The following is a 13529-nucleotide window of genomic DNA, read 5'->3' as shown; positions in this document are numbered from 1 at the left end:
TGGTCTAAAAAAGGATAATTTAAACAAGAATCAGAGTCTTGCTTAAATTGAAGTTGTCTTTCGCCACTCGATACGTCGTTGAATTGGCCTACGACGAATAATAATCAACTCGCCACCACCAACTGTATCACTCACTTTTTATTCAAAATCACTGGAAGACGGATATAACACAAAAATATTTAGTTGTAGAGTTGATTCTGATAACTCACGAAGAAGAATGATTTCCTCTCATATGTCTAACAAACTTGACCTCTCATCCTTATACATATATAGTTTATCTATTTTTTCACCATAACAATCTTGACCCTAAAGATACAATTAAAATGACACAAAAGGTAGTGATGTACGCTAAGCACACAATATGTATAGGTCGGTCAAATGTTTGACAAAATACCTCACTTAAAATTGAAAAAAAAAAATTGCCGTTATGAACGCTCTTTTTAGCCGACATAATGTCTATTATGTTCTATGTCTTTCCCCGTTCTTTGTAAGAATTATTTGTCTTTTCGCAATGTTTTTAATTTCTGTGAGTTATTCGGGAAACTAAGATAAGAAACCATCAAAAGCGTTTGCAGGAAAGGGCCTAACATCTATCACAAGGTTTGCAAAACGTTCTTCTTTGGGACCAACAACTGAATTTTGCACAAAAATTCAAAATTTTTAAAATCCCAAATAATACATAATTACTGGAATTACTAATATACAACACACAGAGATCTTAAAACCTATGAATATAGATCAAAATTTTAGATTTCAACATTGGAGTGTTACATGTCGAGGGGTTTGCTCCACGCCCCACGTTGTTGTAGATAACAACGTGTTATCCAATAGGACAAGACGAAAGATGCTACAAACTCATCCACATGATACTTCATCATGTGAGATCCTAGATGGCCAACTCAAAGGGGCTGAAGTTCGACGTTGAGCTTTTTGGTTGTTAAGTTATAGTAGCACTGAGCAACATCCAACAGCCCCATTCTGGTTTGCACTAAAGTGCCTTAAGTAGCCCCCGAAGAGTCCATTTATTCTCTCTGTCTGAGCTTTCAAAGATATACCGACCATAGGTTGCTTTGGCTTGGGATTAGGAAGAGAGAAGTTTCGACGGCCCTAGCCGAATCAGTAAATGGAAAAGATGACAATGGAAATTAAGGGTTTGACAACTTTGAAAGGGTCTGCAGCTGTGGATGTTTTGGTTGAGAAAATAAATTATAGAATTTGGTTGTGGTGTTAAGAGCTTCTTGGGTTAGAAGGGATATTACTTGGGTATAAATAGAAGCTCCCTCTTACTTATGTGGTGAGTTTATATGTAACAACTATTTGTCCAGCGTCAGGTTATAAGTTGGTATTACAATTTACAATCATGCTCCTATGTCTTCACTCTTAAGTTTCTAACAAAGTAGTGGCTAAATCTAATTTTCCACATGTTATTTTGGGTGACTTTTGTCGCGTTACCTGCCATAAGACTCCTCTCGTTGTTTTATAGTTGGTTCATGAATAAAGTCTCCGTCATACCACTGAGATCAGGTTTTTAAAAAAGAAAGTAAACCCACTGCTTGGTCTACGGGAAGGGAGAATAGGGAAGTGGAGTGAAGAAGAGAGGGGGCTGTCATCGACTCGAAGCCGGAGGGGAGTTGGTGACGGGAAAGGTGGGTTGGGTGATGGGTTTTCTTTTAGAAGACAACTTTGGGTTTCTTTAAGAAATGACAATTGATATTGCTCTTCACTTATAAATAGGAGGTTGTAAGTTCGAATCTCGTTGATAGTGAACTTGATATTAATTTATTATTGCCCCACTGTGTGACTCAGCCCCATATTCCGACCATTTAATGTAAATATATCGTTGTCTAAAAAATAAAAAATAAAACAAAGAAGAAGAAATCATTAGCAAACTACGATAGTTAAACAACAAAAATTGAAATAGTACAAAATTAGAGATTCTCTCAAATTATAACCAGAAGGTCTTATATTCGACTTAGGCAACTTTATGATCTAGCTTTGATTTGCCTTGGCACATTCAATATTGTCCCTTATCATCAAATGTGTCAATTTTTTCCTGTCAAATTGAAAGTTTTTTTTGTCTATTGAAGTAGGAAAACTAACTACAAATGTAACAAATTTGAAAGATGTTTATGAAAGACTCATATAACCAGATTGAAATTAAGCGGCACAAATAAAAAAAACGTCATACATTAAAGGGTCAATAAATGAGAATGAGTTCCTTCTCAATTTACTATGTAGTCGATTCATGAAACTTCATACTTAGATCAGAACCATTCATATTATAAATTACTAGCAAAGACTATCTTTGCAAAAATCAATTAAATATGAGATCGTTTGGTCATCGAACATTATAAAAATAGATGGATTAATTTTAGCAAATGTATTACCAACCGTTTATCTATTTGCTATAATTGATTGATTAAACAAACTTAATTTTAATTGAATTTATGAAGATATAATCTTTATAGAGTGATATATAATATAAACTACTACAATCATAAACAAAATGTTGTAAAAAATCGACCACTAAATGAGTTAAAACTTAAAAGAGGAACTACTCCATCTTAAGCAGCCAAGCCCTTCTACTACAAACTATACACAACGGTTTCGGAGACTCTGGAAAGAAAGCGTGGCGCCCAAGCACAGCAATGAGCAAAACCAGTTCCATTACTCCTATCTCGCCACGTGTCCTCCCACTGCCTCTCCGCCCTCTACGCCTTCCCTCTCATCCTCTCAGCTATGCAAGCCTGAACTTTTGGCCTCTTAAGGCCTCAGCTCTTCTTCGTCAATTCAACAAGGTCTCGTACTCTCTCTCTCTCTCTCTCTCTCTAAAGCTTTTCCTCTGATATTTTGACGCATGAAACCTGCGGTTTTGCGTTCTAGGTAGTTTTTGAATTTGAAAAATGGATGTGATATGAAGGTTTCGTGAGGAAATTTTGTTATGGTTTCGTGGGATTGTGAAAATGTCTCAGAATTCTGATACAATGCGAGGAATCCCACCTGGGATTTTGCTGATTAGAAGCATTAGAGGCAAAGATTGGAGTCTTTCTACATATAGATATGTAATTTTTCTTGGTACTTTCATAGCTTATACATGTTACCATGCATCTAGAAAAACCAGTGGTATAGTTAAAAGTGTTTTGTATCCTGATCCCCATAGAGGCAATGGCTTGGACCCCTTGTTTGGTAAAGTCTTTGTCAAGAGAGAGTTTGGGGGCAATGAGAATTATAGGTTACACAAGGGTTGGGCCCCCTTTAATGGAACCGACGGGACGTCGAAACTGGGGGTGTAAAGAATAGAGCAAAAATATGATTTGCGGAAGTGTTTTACTTCTATTGAAACAAGGAGATTTATACAAAGAAGAATACTTGACTTAGTAGTAAATTACCCTACTTTCTAGGTATACAACAGGAAACTAAACTTTATACAAATCAATTACAAAATTGTTTCCTAAACTAAGCCAAGATATCAGGAATGATATCATTGACTTCTCTACACTCCCCCTCAAGTTGGAGAGTGGATGTCAAGAACTCCCAACTTGTGTATAATGGACAAGAAAGATTCCTTTCCCAATGCCTTCGTGAACACATCTGCAAGTTGTTGTGAAGAAGGAACAAATCGCGTAACAATAGAACCATCTTGTATTTTATCTCGAACAAAATGGCAATCTATCTCTATATGTCTAGTTCGCTCATGGAAAACTGGATTGGCAGCAATATGAAGAGCTGCTTTGTTGTCACAATGTAATAAGGCCGGTTTTGGATGCAACAATCCCAAGTCCTTCAGAAGATAGCGAAGCCATGATAGTTCACAACAAGTTCCAGTCATGGCTCTATACTCGGCCTCAGCTGATGATAAAGATACGGTTTTCTGTCTCTTTGATCTCCAAGAAACCAATGAAGAACCAAAAAACACGCAATACACTGTGTTTGATCTTCGTGTCATAGAACATCCTGCCCAATCTGAATCACAGTATGCATTCAAGGTCAAGTCATTTTTAGAAGAGAAAAATAAACCTTGTCCAGGAGTATTCTTTATGTATTTCAAAACTCGGAGAGCTGCTTCCATGTGTGGACGGCGAGGTTCATGCATAAAGCTACTTAGCACATGCACCGAATATGTGATATCCGGCCTAGTAATTGTTAAATAGATCAATCGACCCACCAACCTCCTATACTGTGCCGGATCTTTAAGTAACTCACCATTGTCAGAAAGTTTAAGATTCAGCTCCATAGGAAACTCGATTGGACGTGCTCCCAAGAGACCACCATCCTTCAGAATCTCTAAAGCATACTTACGTTGAGAAATGAAAATCCCATTCTTTGATCGTGACACTTCGATGCCTAGAAAGTATTTCAAGTCACCAAGGTCCTTGATTTTGAAACGACTATTGAGAAAATTTTTGAGATCCCTAATGGCATCAGGATCATTTCTAGTGATCAGAATATCATCAACATAAATTAAAAGAGCTGTAAAAAACTTGCCTTGCTGCCTTGTGAACAAAGAGTAATTAACCTTTGATTGAACATAACCAGCACAGTGAATAGACTCAGAAAACTTGGCAAACCATTGCCGGGATGCTTGCTTCAGTCCATATAAGGATTTGTTAAGGCGACATACCAAATTCTCCCCCTATCGTCGAAGACCGGGAGGAGGAAGCATATAGATTTCTTCATGAAGATCACCATGAAGAAATGCATTGTTGACATGAAGTTGATGAAGAGACCAGGAAAATGAAGCAGCAAGAGCTAAGAGGCAGCGAACAGTTGTCATCTTAGCAGTAGGAGATAAAGTATCATGAAAGTCGATCCCTTCAAGTTGTGTGTAACCCTTGGCAACCAAATGAGCTTTATAACGCTCAATGGATCCATCAGAACGAAGCTTGATTTTATAGACCCATCGACAACCAATGGCAGATTTACCAGCCGGAAGAGAGGTGAGAGTCCACGTGTGATTAGCTTCGAGAGCCTGTAGTTCAGAAGTCATGGCAGCCTGCCAATGAGGGGAAGCAGTAGCCTCGGCAGAAGTTTGGGACTCAACCTGTTGAGTGATAGTCGCAAGAAAAGATTGTTGTGCAGGTGAGAAACGATGATAAGTGAGATAATTAGCAAGTGGATAACGCGTACCAGTAGCAGGACCAAACAACGAAAACGATGGAGGATCGGGTTGGGTAAGCTTAAGAGTGGGGCAGTCATAATCTCGCAACCTGGGAGGTGGTGAGGAGTGGCGGCTAGAGCGGCGAAGCATCGGTGCAGGTGGTGCAGGAGGCAGGGAGGCAGCGGGCTCGAGAGAAGATGCATCAGGGTGTAGGTCAGAATTGGTGGAAATCTCGGGTGAAAAAAAAGTGGTAGGAGTATCAGGAGACACGGGTGAGGTAGAAGGTGTAGTAGCTTGAGGCTCAGGTAAAGAGGGTGTAGGGTGAGGAAAGACGATAGGTAGTGGCGTAGGGTTAGGTGAAGTAGAGGATGGAGAAGAATGGTAAGGAAAAATATGTTCATGAAAAACAACATCCCTGCTAGTAAAAAAAGTATGAATGGTAAAGGTGTAAAGTTTGTACGCTTTTTGGCCAACGGGGTACCCAAGGAAGATAAATTTGTGGGCTCGGGGAGCAAACTTGTGAGAGATATGGGTGTTGGTGGCATAACCAAGACAACCGAAGACTTTAAGGTGGGAAAATGAAGGTGGTTTTAAGTACAATAGTTCAAAAGGAGTATTTTTGGAAAGAATGAGGGTAGGAAGACGATTAATAATATGGACAGTCGTAAGGACACATTCCCCCCAAAAAGTAATAGGAAGGTTAGCTTGGAAACGCAAAGCACGAGCAATTTCAAGTATGTGTCGATGCTTGCACTCGACGACCCCATTTTGTTGGGGCGTATAGACCAAGTAGTAAAGTCCTCCACGTTGCTTACCCAAACCAATCACCTTCTTCGTCGTTAAGTCCTGCATAAGACACCATGAAGGGAAAAAGGTTACAGAACAATGCAATCCACTTGTAATTTGACTCACAGACATCAAATCTACTTGAAAAGAGGGCACACACAATACATCTCGTAACAAAAAAGTGGAACTCAAAGGAACTGTCCCAGTGGAGACTATGCGAGCTTGCTCTCCACTTGGTAATAAAACTGGTGACAAATTGGTGTTTTTGACACCATCAGTAAGCAAATCAGGTGAGGAGGTTATATGATCTATTGCACCACTGTCGATTATCCATCGACGTAAATGCAAAGAAGATTTCGACAAACCTGTCTTCATGGCAGCGACATTAGCTTTTGGAGGAACGAAGACATCAACTCCTTTATTATTCATGATGTCAAGGATTTGCTGGAATTGAGTGTCAGATAACCCGGACATCACCGACTTCATCTCTTCCAAAGTTGCACCTGTTGAAACTTGATTTGCAGACGAAGAAGAACTACCTTCATTTTTAGAAGACTTGCTTCCTTTTTGAGGCTTGACTTTGTGAAGACGAAGCCCCGGTGGATACCCGTGAAGTTGGTAACAAGTATCAATGGTGTGATAGTCATGATCACAATGAGTACAATGCAAGGGCTTACGACTTGAAGATCCAGATGATTGTGAACCACCTTGTCGAACAGCCATAGCTGTTGTCTCGGTGACTCCACGTGAAGCAGTAAGAGATCTTTGCTTCTTTTCTTGGGAAATTGAAGCATAGGCCTGACGAACAGTTGGTAAAGGGTTCATCAACAAGACTTGCCCTCGAATGGCACTATAGGACTCGTTGAGACCCATAAGGAACTGCATTAATTTATTTCTTTCATTCTGCACTCCACATGTGCAGGAAGTGGAGTCACTGTATGACACCAGTTCATCCCATAATTTCTTCAGCTTCGTGTAGTATGCAGCAACTGAAAGTTGGTCTTGAGTAAAAGAAGCAATGTCCCGTTGTAATTGGAAAATCCGAGGAGCATTGCTTTGAGAATAACGCTCACGCAACTCCTCCCAGATTGCACGAGCATCAGTCATGTAAAGAATACTGTCTGAAATTTCTGAATCAATGGAGTTGATAATCCATGCAACGATCATGTCATTGCATCTCTGCCATGTAGCATGATCAGCAGGTTTGGTTTTCTCGGAAGGCTGTGTAACAGTACCATCAACAAAACCTAGCTTGTTTTTGGCACTAAGGGAGATTCTCATTGCACGAGACCAGGTAGAGTAGTTGTCCCCATTAAGGGGCTTCGAAACCAGCATCATAGATGGGTGATCTGAATGATGAATAAACAAAGGATTTGAAACATCAGTTTTGACGTCAGCCGCAAAACCTTGGGGAATTTCGTCAGTGGCCATGAGGGTTGACGGAAGATGGCTATTGAAAAATAGCAAAAAGAAGGGCAGCGGCAAGAACTAGGGTTTCGACCCAGCTATTGATACCATGTAAAGAATAGAGCAAAAATATGATTTGCAGAAGTGTTTTTCTTCTATTGAAACAAGGAGATTTATACAAAGAAGATTACTTGACTTAGAAATAAATTACCCTACTTTCTAGGTATACAACAGGAAACTAAACTTTATATAAATCAATTACAAAATTGTTTCCTAAACTAAGCCAAGATATCAGGAATGATATCATTGACTTCTCTATAGGGGGAGATTGATCTTGCATTTCTTGCATGTTACTCTTTGGGAATGTATGTTGCTGGCCATTTGGGAGATACATTGGACGTCTGATTGTTCTTGACGTCCGGGATGATTGGGAGTGGCATTTTTGTTGCCTTGTTTGGGATGGGATACTTTTTGAATATCCATGTGTTTGGTTTCTATCATGGGATGCAAATGATTGCCGGGTTGTTCGAAGCGACCGGTTGGCCTTAAGTTGTTGCTGTAATTGGTAATTGGTTTGGAAAGGGAAAGAGGGGTTTGATAATGGGCATATGGAATGCGCATACTTCGGTTGGGAATATAAGAGTCTGTTTGGTACACTACTTGAATCTAATTTTTTAAACTCAAAAACAATTTTCAAGTTTTAGGCCTTAAAAACTTGTTTGGTATAACTATTTTAAAAAATTGAACTCAAGACTAACTAAAAAATATAGTATATTATCTAAAAACACAAAAAAAAAATGAGTTTTTAGAGTTTTTAAACTTAAACTCACTCCTTTCTTTTCTCTCCTCATCCTCTCTCACTCCAAATCTATCGCTCTTTTCTTCTTTCTCTCTCCTCATTCTCTTTTTTCTTTTACCTTTATCGTCTCTCCTCCAATCCGCTATCTTCATTCTCTCAGTTCTTTCTCTCACTCCTCTTTCTCTCTATCTCTTCCGATCTTCTCACTTCTTTCTCTTTTCTCCAATCATCTCTTACTTTCTTTCATCCTCTCTCCTCTTTCTCTCTCTTTCTCTCTCGACCCCCTTTTTATGGATCTTTTTGTCCAGTTTAAGTTGTAAGATTTAAAATTTTTAAATCGCATACCAAACAAGTTTTTGAGTCTTAAAGAAAATTGTTTTCAAGAAAAATTCTTAAGAAATGTTTTGAGAAATTTAAATTTTTTTCAAATAGGATACCAAACAAGCTCTAAGTGGTTCATTTCTTGCTGCTAGTGTTTATTGAACTAAACATGGTAAATACCAATATTAAACTAAACATGGTAAATACCAAAAATATATATGACAATATTTGGGAATTTCTTATATATTCATTAATCTCCAAAGTGGAGTATAGATAGGAGTTAGAATTGGTATTACATATGTACTTCACCAATGTGGGACAATAAACTACTATTTACACTCTAACTAATATATAACTCGCAACACTCCCCCTCAAGTTGGTGCAAAGATGTCACGCATGCCCAACTTGTCAAGCGAGTTGGAAAACACACTATTAGACACAGCCTTAGTAAGAGCATCAGCAAGTTGATCTTCAGATCTCACAAACGGAAACATAATAATTTCAGCGTCCAATTTTTCCTTAATGAAATGTCGATCAATCTCCACATGTTTTGTTTGATTATGTTGCATTGGATTATGAGTAATCTCAATAGCAGCCTTGTTATCACAATGAAGTTCCATAGCACCTTTGGGGTTAAACCCAAGATCTCTCAACAATTTTTTTAACCACAACAACTCACATACACCATGCGACATACCACGAAACTCAACTTTTGCACTTGACTTAGCCACCACTTTTTGTTTCTTGCTTCTCCAAGTAACTAAATTACCACCCACAAACATAAAGTATCTAGATGTAGATCGACGATCAGTGATAGAACCTGCCCAAATGGGATCTATATACCCTTCGACATTCAAATGACCATTCTTGGAGAAAAACAGGCCTCTGCCAGAAGCCATCTTCAAGTACTTCAAAATACGGGTTACTGCATCCATATGAGCTTCACTAGGTGTGTGCATAAACTGACTTACCACACTAACTGCATAAGCAATGTCAGGGCGAGTGTGAGACAAATAAATTAATCTCCCCACAAGCCTCTGATACAGTTCCTTATGAGTAGGAACTTGATCTGGAAATAAGCCTAGACGATGATTCTGCTCAATCGGAGTATCAACAGGTTTGCAATCTAACATACCTGTTTTAGCTAACAAATCAAGAACATATTTTCGTTGAGACAGAAAAATATTATGCTTGGATCGTGCAACCTCGATTCCAAGAAAATACTTCAATTCACCTAATTCTTTCATCTCAAACTCAGTAGCTAGGTACTTTTGAAGACGTTGTATCTCCTTCTGATCATCACTAGTCACTATCATGTCATCAACATAAATAATCAATGCAGTTAGCTTACCATTTTGTCGCTTTAGAAACAAAGTATGATTTGAATGACTCTGGATATACCCAAACTTATTCATTGAACTTGTAAACCTCCCAAACCACGCTCTAAGAGATTGTTTCAAACCATACAAAGCCTTTCGTAACCTACATACAACACCTTTTCTAGGAGATGTTCCAATACTAGGTGGGAGATCCATATACACTTCCTCTTTAAGATCACCATGAAGGAAAACATTCTTAACATCAAACTGCAACAGAGGCCAATCCTGGTTTGCTGCTAAGGACAGAAGAATACGCACAATATTAAGTTTGGCAACATGAGCAAATGTCTCCTGATAGTCCACCCCATAGGTTTGAGTATAACCCTTAGCAACTAATATAGCTTTATACCGGTCAATAGAACCATCTGCTTTGTGCTTAATAGTAAACACCTATATACATCCAACGACTTTTTTTTCCGTTTGGTAAAGGAACCAAATCCCAGGTAGAATACTTTTCCAAAGCTTCCATCTCAACTTGCATGGCATTAAGCCACTTAGGGTCAGACAAGGCATCTTGCAATTTTGTTGGAATCGATACACTAGATAGCTGACATATGTAAGATGCATATGGTTGGATAAACGATAAGTAGACACATAATTGTTGATAGGATATTTGGCTTTAGCATGCATATCAGGCTCATATTGTACTTTAGGTTTTCCACGATTAGCTTGTGGAGGCAACTGATAAGTAGAAGAATCGTCAGAATTTACCTCATGTATGCCACCATCTTGTACCAAACTGTTAGAAGAATCATCATTGGACGAACCATCATCAGGCAACGCGTTAGACATATCAGCAGCAGGCAACCGATCATTAGAAGGTAATTCGTCAGACATACTAACAGGCAACTCGCTGGGCACATCTGATCTATCGTCAGTAGAAATAGTTCCGGGAATAATAGGTGACCGGTCACTATCTGTAGTCGACTGATCAGTATCACGCAACATAATAGGTTATGTTCCCAACTCTGCATGTAACACATCATCCATACCATCTCTTCGAATCTGCACTTCACTCCCCCTCTCTCCCTGAAGTGGAGAGTCGGAAGAGGGCTTCACAAAATACGAAACTTCCTCATGAAAGGTGACATCCATGGTAATATAAGTTTTTTGAGTCGGAGGATGATAACACTTATAGCCTTTCTGATTGTTAGCATACCCAATAAAGACACACCGGAGAGCACATGCATCAAGTTTACTCTGTTGATGAGAGTAGACATGCACATACGCAATACACCCAAACATTTTCGGAAGAAGCTTTGATATAGAAACAAGAGAAACATATTGTTGTAGCACATCGAACGGTGTCTGAAAATCAAGAACCCTACTTGGAACACGATTGATCAAATACACAGCAGCCAAAACAGCATGACCTCACAAATGATTAGGAACACATTTATCCAACATCAAGGAGCGAGCAACTTCCATTATTTAACGATTCTTCCGTTCGGACACACCATTATGTTGAGGTGTAAACAGAGTAGTCGTCTGGTGAATAATACCATGATCAAGAAAAAAACATGTCAAAGTGTGATTCATATATTCTCCCCCGTTATCAGACCTGAAGACCTTAACTTTGGTCTGAAACTGAGTAGACACCATTGTACAAAATTCTTGAAAAAGTAACGGAACATCACTCTTATTCTTCATCAAGAACACCTAAGTTAACCGAGTACAATCATCAATAAAAGTAACAAACCAACGGAATCCATTAGAAGTAACTTTCGCTGGACCCCACATATCATAATGTATCAAATCAAATGGCAAAGTAGCTTTAGAATCACTTACAAGAAATGAAGCACGATGACTCTTAGCCATGACACATGTTTCAAACTTGAACTCTGAATCACTACAAGTGCGAAACAAAGAAGAAAATAGATGTTTCATATAACTAAATTATGGATGTCCTAATCGTCGATGCCACAACCAAATTTGATGTCTGTCATCCACTTTAGCACTTAAAACTTGATGATTATTTGAACCAGAAACAACAGTATCCTCCATAGTGAAGATGTACAAACCCCCTATTCTTTTACCATGACCAATTATCTTCTGAGTTTGAATATCTTGAAAATAACAATACGTAGGGTAGAAGTGAGCAGAACAATATAAGGTATCAAGAAGTTTTCCTACCAACAAAAGATTGCACTTAAGATCAGGAACAAGTAAAGCATGGATCAATGATAAGGTTGGAGTCAGAGAGATAGTGCCTTCACCCTTCACAGGGGAATGTGCTCCATTTGCACTAGTAACATACGGATCATGAACATAGTCACATAACTCATCAAACACTCTAGGGTCACTAGTCACATGATCAGTGGCCCCAATATCTATTATCCATTTATTTGTTCCACCAAGATGCATAATAACACTATGATTATATTGAGCCATTGAACAAAAATCACGAACAATAAGGCACAAAAGATACTCAGCGGAATGAAAACAATTTACCAGATACTGTAGCAGAGCACTCTTCACGGCACTGTAGAGGACCACTATTCACAAAGCAGACCATTGTTCATGCACTGTACTGTAGCGCCACTATTCACTTTTTTTTTTAAATTTTTTTTTAATTTACGAAGGAAATCACAAAAAATGTGGGCACAAAATTAAAGCACACAAGTCACCAAGAGCGAACTGCTCTGATGCCATATTGAACTAAACATGGTAAATACCAATATTAAACTAAACATGGTAAATACCAAAAATATATATGACAATATTTGGGAATTTCTTATATATTCATTAATCTCCAAAGTGGAGTATATATAGGAGTTACAATTGGTATTACATATGTACTTCACCAATGTGGGACAATAAACTACTATTTACACTCTAACTAATATATAACTCGCAACAGTGTTCTGGATTATGGGTGGGGTTGTTGCTTTGTTGTTCCAGGTGCTTTTATAGCAGTTGTAGGCGTAATCGTTTTCTTTTTCTTGGCTGCTTATCCTAGAGATATTGGATCTTTTTTCCCACCAAATTCAGCTTCTAATTTGGAGGTAGTGCCTGATGATGAAGAAGCTAATATGAAAAAAGGATTTATGGTAAACGGTAAAACAAAACTATTCGTCAAATTGGGTCTGTGAGTAGGACAGGTATTGGACTTATTGAAGCTTGTATGATACCAGGAGTTATACCCTTTGCGTTGTGCCCTTTAGAGGGGATTCTCGAGCACTGGCAACAGTTACCGCCATAATTGATGGTACTGGATCGATGCAAACAAGAGAGCCGTTGGTTCTGAGCTCGAGGCAGATGGATGAAGAGCATCCCATGTGAGATTAAACAAAGGTAGGGTTTTATGGTGCACGTGTGACACACATGTGAGTTGCAATTGGGCTCCCTTAGTCGGCTTGTCTATTTCTCGCGGCTCAATTCAAAATTTTCAAGGCTTCTTTATTGGCTGCCACCAATCATGGCCCATTGTTCAGCGTCTCCGGGTCTTTTTCTATGCCATGGGTTCGAAGCATAGTCCTGGACATTTTTGTTTTGCATTTCAGAGCTTTTTGTTCCTCATCTTCCTGAGTTCGACACTCTAGGTCATTTAATTCTTTTTTTTTTTTGATGGAAAAGAGCAAAACATTAAAGGGTAAAACCCCTAGAACACCCTAAACCAGCACTTTCAAAAGACAAAGCACTAGAAGCAGCGGGCGGTAACGATCTATCTCAAATGTGAAGGTTTCCATGTTAGAAGCCTACACCCGTAACAGCGTCAGCCACAAAGTTTGCTTCTCGA

The 13529-nt window shown here is 38.8% G+C and overlaps 1 pseudogene; it reads left to right on the top strand.

The window, feature by feature from the left end:
* Positions 1-2857: 2857 nt before the first annotated feature.
* LOC126619732 (putative glycerol-3-phosphate transporter 4) lies at positions 2858-12882 on the top strand (annotated as a pseudogene).
* Positions 12883-13529: the final 647 nt, after the last annotated feature.

The sequence above is a fragment of the Malus sylvestris genome, chromosome 4 (genome assembly GCF_916048215.2).
Source record: "Malus sylvestris chromosome 4, drMalSylv7.2, whole genome shotgun sequence".
In the NCBI taxonomy this organism is placed as follows: domain Eukaryota; kingdom Viridiplantae; phylum Streptophyta; class Magnoliopsida; order Rosales; family Rosaceae; genus Malus; species Malus sylvestris.
This window is presented reverse-complemented; position numbering and strand designations above follow the sequence as displayed.